The sequence below is a fragment of the Fukomys damarensis genome, unplaced genomic scaffold (assembly GCF_012274545.1).
Source record: "Fukomys damarensis isolate Sample0158 unplaced genomic scaffold, DMR_v1.0_HiC HiC_scaffold_39, whole genome shotgun sequence".
Classification (NCBI taxonomy): Eukaryota; Metazoa; Chordata; class Mammalia; order Rodentia; family Bathyergidae; genus Fukomys; species Fukomys damarensis.
Window position 1 is genome coordinate 123,601,627 of NW_022900951.1, and position 7,272 is coordinate 123,608,898.

General features: G+C 42.9%; 1 non-coding gene across 1 annotated transcript; it reads left to right on the forward strand.

The window, feature by feature from the left end:
• The first annotated feature begins 1,398 nt into the window (after positions 1–1,398).
• Positions 1,399–1,527, forward strand: LOC117284867. The gene has a single exon (XR_004515937.1). It is a non-coding gene; the product is annotated as a U11 spliceosomal RNA (small nuclear RNA).
• Positions 1,528–7,272: the final 5,745 nt, after the last annotated feature.

Below are 7,272 nucleotides of genomic sequence, written 5' to 3' on the forward strand. Positions count from 1 at the left end.
GACTCATGGGGTATTTTTTTTTTTTTTTGTACTAGGGAACAAACTCAGGACCTTGTTCTTGGCAAAACCACTGAGCTAAATCCCCAGCCCCTCCATGGGATGTTTTAAGGCTTGGAATCAAAGTGTTTTTCTAACAGGTAGGTGGAGTCCATGTGTCAAGGCCTATCTCCAGTTTGTTCTAATTTCTCTGCACACATTTGTAGATCTAGGATCGCAGACCTTTGCTATATCACCATAATCACACAATGTCCATCCTAACTTACAATTCATATCTTGTGCCTGGAAACAGCCCCTGTATTTAACAATAATACCTACACATAAAACAATCCACTGTTACAATTTATATGGTCACAAAACATTAATAATCTTCTGTAGACCAAGCATATGTTTTTAACCATAACTGTCATGCGTCAATTCACAGCCAGAATCCCCAAGATCAAAAAAATTTGCACAATGCAAATAATAACTTAGAATACACATGCACACATAGACACAAGCTCTCATACACACACATAGAACTGTGCTTAGGGAAATGCCACTGAAGGCATATTTTGCTTAACTGCTGCTCTTGGTATTTTTGTTTGGAAAATTTATCACAGTAGTGCAGAGCTGTTTATTGGATGAGCAGAGAAGAAAGATATGCTTGTGGCAACCAGAAAGTTTTAAGGTCTTTCAAGTTGTATAAAATGGACCTTCAGAAACATTTAAGTGTTCTCAGGGTGCAAAGTATCACATCTCAGGCTGAAATGTGATATCAAACCAGTTGCAATAAGTGTACAGCAGTCATCTCTTGAGGTCAAGCCTGGTACCCAGATAGGCAAGAAAGCTTCAGGATACATAGCTTGTTGGCCTTTCCCCATATTGCCCCATAATTTGATCATGTGTGAATTTCACAGAAGATCCATATTGCTCTACTAATTTGGTATTAAGGATTTCCTCATATTCCTCTCAAATTTTACCTTGGATGTCTTTTAAGAGCCTCTCACATATTACTCCAGCTTATTGAATGGTAAAGCTGGGCTGTTCCTTCATCCAGGAGGAACCTGGAGAACTGGGTGCCCTGAGTGCCGAGGAGTGAGGCCGGCTTTCTGAAGCACACGCTTCACTCTGAGAACAACTTCTAGATGTCTCCCCCTCTGCATGCTGTGTTCTAAAAATTTTACTGTGGTGTTGGAAGGCGTTGCTTGCTGCCCTGAAGGCTTGCTGTGGCTTCTGAAGAATTGGTGGGGCACAGCGTGGCCTCAAATTCGAGGGCTGCTTCTGCGTCACCCCACATGGCCAAGCTGCTGAGGGGCCAGAGACTGGGACCCACAGGGCAACAACTGTGGTCCAAGCTTAGGCTCCTCAGCGAGGCTCACAAGCCAAGCCTTGTCACCACTGCTATTTAAAGTAGTCCTTGAGGCTTCTCTCATGAGTGGCACATGTGGGCAACTTGCTTGCTTTGTGTGTGGAATCTATATCAAGAGATTTCAGAAGCATCATTTTTTGGTGCTTGGGAAGCTGGTGATCATTGGTCTTGGAACTCTTTAAAAACGTAGTCTTGGAAATTTTAGCCAGCTCAATTAGACAAGAGAAAGAAATAAAAGGAAAACATAGGAAAGTAAGAAATCAAAATTTCTCTATTTGCAGATGATACAATCTTGTACTCAGAAGGTTCTAAAGACTCCACCACATGACTCTTAGATCTGATAAATTCAGCAAAGTGAAAAGATACAAAATCAACACACAAAAATCAGTAGCTTCCTATACACCAGTAATGAATCCATCAAGAAAGAAATCAGTAACTCCATTAACAATAGCTTTAAAAAATAAAATGACTACCATTCAATCTAAATAAAGAAGTAAAGAATTTCTACAGTGAAAATTACAGAACACTGAATAACGTAATGAAGACACTAAAAGACAAAGAGACTGCTCAGGTTCATTGATTGGCAGAAATAACATTGGAAAATGTTTTACATTATTGAAAGCAGTCAATGTAATCCCCGTCAAAATATCAATGACATATTTTACAGAACTAGAAAAAACAACCTTAAAATTCATATGGAATCAGAAAAGACAGAATAGCTAAAGAATTTCCAAGCAAAAAGAGCAAGGCTGGAGGCATTGCGATACTCAATTTCAAATTATACTACAAAGCCACAGTAACAAAACAGCATGGGATTGGCACAGAAACAGCCACATAAACCAATGGAACAGAATAGAGGACACAGTAGCAAACCTACACAACCATGGCCATGTGAGAGTGGACAAAGGTGTCAAAAACTTATGCTGGAGAAAAGACAGCCTCTTTAGTAAATGGTGTTGGGAAAACTTTGGATATCCACCAGTCAGAGGTTGAAACAAGATCTCAATTTCTCACCCTGTACACAAATCAATTCAAAATGGATCAGAGACCTAAGTATAAGATCTGAAACTTTGAAACTGACAAAAGAAAACATAGGGGAAACAGTGGAGGTCATTCACTGAGGCAGATATTTCCTAAACAGGAGTCCAACAGCATAAGAAATAATAGCAATAATGAACAAATGGGATTGCACCAAATTAAAAAGTTTCTGCACAGCAAGGGAAACAACAGAGTAAAGAAAAAGACAAAGGGCCGGGGATTTAGCTCAGCGGTTCAGTGGCCTACCTTGCAAGCACAAGGACCCGAGTTCAATCCCCGGTACCAAAAAAAAGAAAAAAAAAAGAAAAGAAAAAGACAGCTACAGAATGGGCAAAAATCTTTACACCTTCCACTTCTGACAGAGGATTAATATCTAGAATATATAAAGAGCACTAAAAAAACAAATAACTTCATCAACAAATAGACAAATGAATTGAGCAGACAGACATTTCTTAAAAGAAGAAAACATTGAAAAATGTTTAACATCTTTAGTAACCAGGAAAATGCATTTCAAAAAGTACACTGAGATTCCACCTCACTCCAGTGAGAATCTCATCTAATATACACACACAAAAAAAGAAAAAAATGCTGGTGAAGGAATACAGAAAAAGTAACATTTCTACACCACTGGTGGGAATGTAAAGTAGTACTGCTATGGAAATCAGTGTGGAGGTTCCTCAAAAAAGTTAAAAATAGCAATACTGGCCAGGGATTTAGCTCAGTGGTTCCACTGCCTGCCTCACAAGTGCAAGGACCTGAGTTCGATCCCTGGTACCAAAAATAAATAAATTAATTAATTAAATAGTAATACTATTTGCTCCAGTTATGCCATTTTTTGGTATATTCTCAAAGGAATTAAAGTCAGCATACCACATTGATACCTACAGATCCATGTTTACGGCAGCATAATTCATAATAGTTAAGCTAAGTACACAGCTGCAGAAAAGAAGGAAAAATGGAAACAGCTTTTGTAAATAAGGAGTTTGGAAGAGGGGTTGAAGGCAGGGGAGTGGAATGGAAAAATGGAATCAAAGTACATCATGTACAGGTACAAATTCCCTATGATGAATGTGATCATTATATATATCTAGATTATACCAATAAAATTAAAATAAAAAAGAAAACTGTCACAGTGCTCGTCAACAAGTGAATAGATAAAGAGAATGCAGCATATATACACAATGGAGTATTCAGCCATAAAGAAGAGGTAAATCTGTATACCTAAAATGTACCAATAAACTCAATGAGACAGAGAGAGAAAAAAAGAAGTAGTAAATCATGCATTTGCAGGAAGAAGTTATGGAAGTAGAGACCAAGTGAATTAATTGAGACAAGTTACTCTCAGAAAGACAAATATTTAATGTTTTCTCTCATGAGTAGAAGCTAAAATATATTAGACAGAGAGAGAGAGAGAGAGAGAGAGAGAGAGAGGGAGAGGGAGAGAGATGTGACAGGAAAGTAGAAAGGCGAGAAGAGGAGGATTAAGGGAGGGGAAAAATGAAGATAGGGTTAATGGGTTATAAAATAATCAAAGTGTTATATGCATGCACAAAATGAAATCCATTTTCTGGATGACTAACATGTACTAATAAAGGAAGTGACACATAAATAAATAGGCAGCCATCTTTTGAGCTCTTCCTAAGAGTCAGGCATCTGCCTATGGCACAAGGTCAGATGGGAGGAAGGAAATATCCAAGGGGCCTGGAATGCTGGCCTAGGGCACCTCATTACATCCAAAGAATATTTTAGTGACAACATGGCCTCTTACTCTGTTAGGCTATACAGACAGTATCACCTTTGTTCCTTGCTCCTCTTCCTTATCCTCTCCAGTGTCTGTGCCTCACCATGCATTCAGTCACTGAGGTGTACCAGTTCTAACAGAGAAACATGTCTACCCCTCCTCCTCCATGGCCACCGCCTAAGGTCAGGTCCTCATCCTTCTTGCCTTTTAACCAGTGTCCACTCCCAGGGCTCTTCCTATCCTTCCATCACACTGCTGATGGGGGCACTTTCTAGCTTGGGGCCATTCCAGAACCACTGCAATAGGTTCAGGTTTTCTGTAGTTAAGGGGAGGAAATCTCCAGTTCAAGACCAGCCCATAAGAGCAGTGCTCTGGGCAGTGACTCTGGTCCTCCATCCAGCACCCAAAGAAATAGAACAGCAGCTCCTTTAAAACCTGCTACTTCTGGAGTGGGTAAACAGTCAAGAAGTGGGCAATGAAGAAAAGTACAACACCTAGAAATGTATTCTTTGTACCTGCCTTGACCTTCTCTATGCAAATGCCCAGTGTTGTGATTCTTAAAAATAGTCTTTGCACTTCATGTAGCACCTTTCATCACATAATCTCACTGAAGGAGCTCAAAATAGTCTTCCCACAAATCTGATTACCAGGCATCCCCTTCCCAGAAGTCCCTAAGCACCTGGGAAGAAGAGCAGAGAGCCGGGGGTGGGGCATACTTGCTCGGGGACAGGTAGAGTGGAATGATTGCTGTATTTATATTTGGGTATGTCAAAAAATATTTAAAAAGTGTAAACTATCATGAATTTAGTTTGGTGAAAGTAGGAAGGAAAAAAAAACAGTAAAGTATCTTGGTAGGGCACTATACTGGTACAACACAAAGACACTAAATGAACGCATCATGAATATTGTACTGACTACTCAGGACAAGTTTCAGATGCTGGCTTTCTCAGACTCAAAATATAGAAGAGAAAACATTTTGAGCAATACATTATCAATAGGAGGTGCTGGTATCTTTATAGTGGTTGTAGTTATGTAGCTTTATGTGTTTATCAAAATTCATAGATCTGTACCTTTAAAAAAAACAAGTAAGTTTGACTGTGTAAATTATGCCACAAAAATAAGTTGAAAAATCAGTGATTATCAGAAGATGTATAACTGTTCAAATGTGACCCCCACGTGTAGTGAGGATTCACTGTGACCCCATCATGCACCTGTACTACCCTGCACATGTACAGTAATGTAGTCTATTTGATGGTGCCGCAGCAGCCCTGACTCTGTGCATGTTCCCACTTTGCTATTCTAGTGCAGGTTCTATGGATGACGCCACAGTCCACTTGGCAATGTTCTGTTTTTGTTTTTTTTTGTTTGTTTTTGGGTTTTTTTTTTTTTTGATACTGGGGATTGAACTCAGGACCATGCACTTGCTAGGCACACTGTGCCTCTGAGCTAAATCCCAGGCTCATGGCCATGTTCTGACTAGCTACCTGCCTGAAAATGGACTAACCTAAAAAAAAAAAAAACTTCCCATGAGGAATATAATCATTATATACTGCAAACATGTACTAACACTTTTTAAATGGAAAAAACAAAAAAGGAAAAAGGAAAGTAGAATTAGTCAGATCACCTTGCCTGGCCCTGCCCCTGTTTCTTCCTGTCCAGGAAGGTTCATCCATGGCATCCTCTTAAAAGCTGAGGCTGTTCTACCACCATAATACCAAGAACCTCTTTGTGATACTGAATCTAATTCAAGAAAACTGGGAAGACAGTGGCAGGAAACTGTTCTTGCTGGATGGCTTGCAGGCTCAAGTTACTCAGAAGCCTTGTCCCTGGGAGGGAGGAAAGACAAAGCAATGGACCCATGGGCTCCCTACAGGGGCATGACTTAGGGAAAGGCACTGCTGTCAAACATGCCTCCACTACCCAGATGGGGCAGCGCAGGGAGTGGATGCAGGTCCCTCCCAAGAGCTGCTCCTGGCCTAGGAGTTCTGAAGGCTGCAGATTCTTGGGAGGGAGCAAGAACTGGGCACCAGGTTAGGTAGGGTATGGGACCCTAGAAAAGGGCATGGTACCTAGGAGAAAGGCGAGAGCTTGAGAGAAGGTTGGGAGCCTTATGGGACACAGGACCATGGGAACATGGGGCCTGGGAGATGCCACAGGACAGGGTTGAGCACAGGTTTCTGGGGAGGAGCAACAGATCTGTAAAATACTTGGGGTGAGGGTAGGGTTGGGGTGGAGAGTGCACAGCTGGGTTCTGCAGAAGGGGCACAGAGTCAGAAGTGTGCTCATGGTCTTGATGCGCTTTAGGGACAACGAGGAGATTCCTGGGAGTGAGGCGAGAAAAGGAGAGGGTCCTGGGACTAGGGAAGGGGAGAGAGATCCCAAGAAAGGGCGTGCATTTGGCAGAGTCGCTGTCTCAGGAGGAGTGCAAGACCTTGGGAGTAGGCTTGGGATCAAGAGAAGAAGTGGGGATCCCGGGGTGCCAGAGATCCAGGAGAGGGATGCGGAGTGCAAGGGAAGGGCACGGAGTAAAAGAAGGAGTGTGGGAACCGGGCTGGCAAACAGGTGTCTGGGACTGGAGTGAATGAGGTGAGAAACTGGGCTTGGAATCCAGGGAGGGTCGCGGAGTCTAGGGAAGTGCAGGGTCCAGAGAAGAGACTGGGGTTTTAGGCATACACCGAGTGCGAGAGCCAAGCTGGGAGAGTGGTGCAGGGTTCAGGGCAGGAATACTGAGTACAGAGGGCGAGGGGTCTTCGGAAGGAACTGGATTACACGGGAGGAGCTCCAGATCCTAGGTTTGGGGCACGGGTGGGGTGATAGCGGGCTGTGGTTGTTCTCTACCTGCGTCAGATGTAGTCATTATCCCCGTCCCAGCAGATGTACCACACGATCGCGTAAAGTATGAGCCGGATAGCGACAAGGAACATAGCCACGAAGATGGCCTTAGTCACCGGTGATATCAGTGTCTGCATGGTCCCACCGAAGTGCTGCTCTGGGGACCTGGAGGAGGAACAGCGTGCAGCGGGCAGCCACCTGCGCTTGTGGAGCAGAGCCCAGATGGGGAGGAAACTTGCGCCAGCCAGCCTTCCAGGCGGCGCCTGCGAACTGCCTGGAGCGCACTGCCTGGGGCGCCTTGAACCAAGGGCTT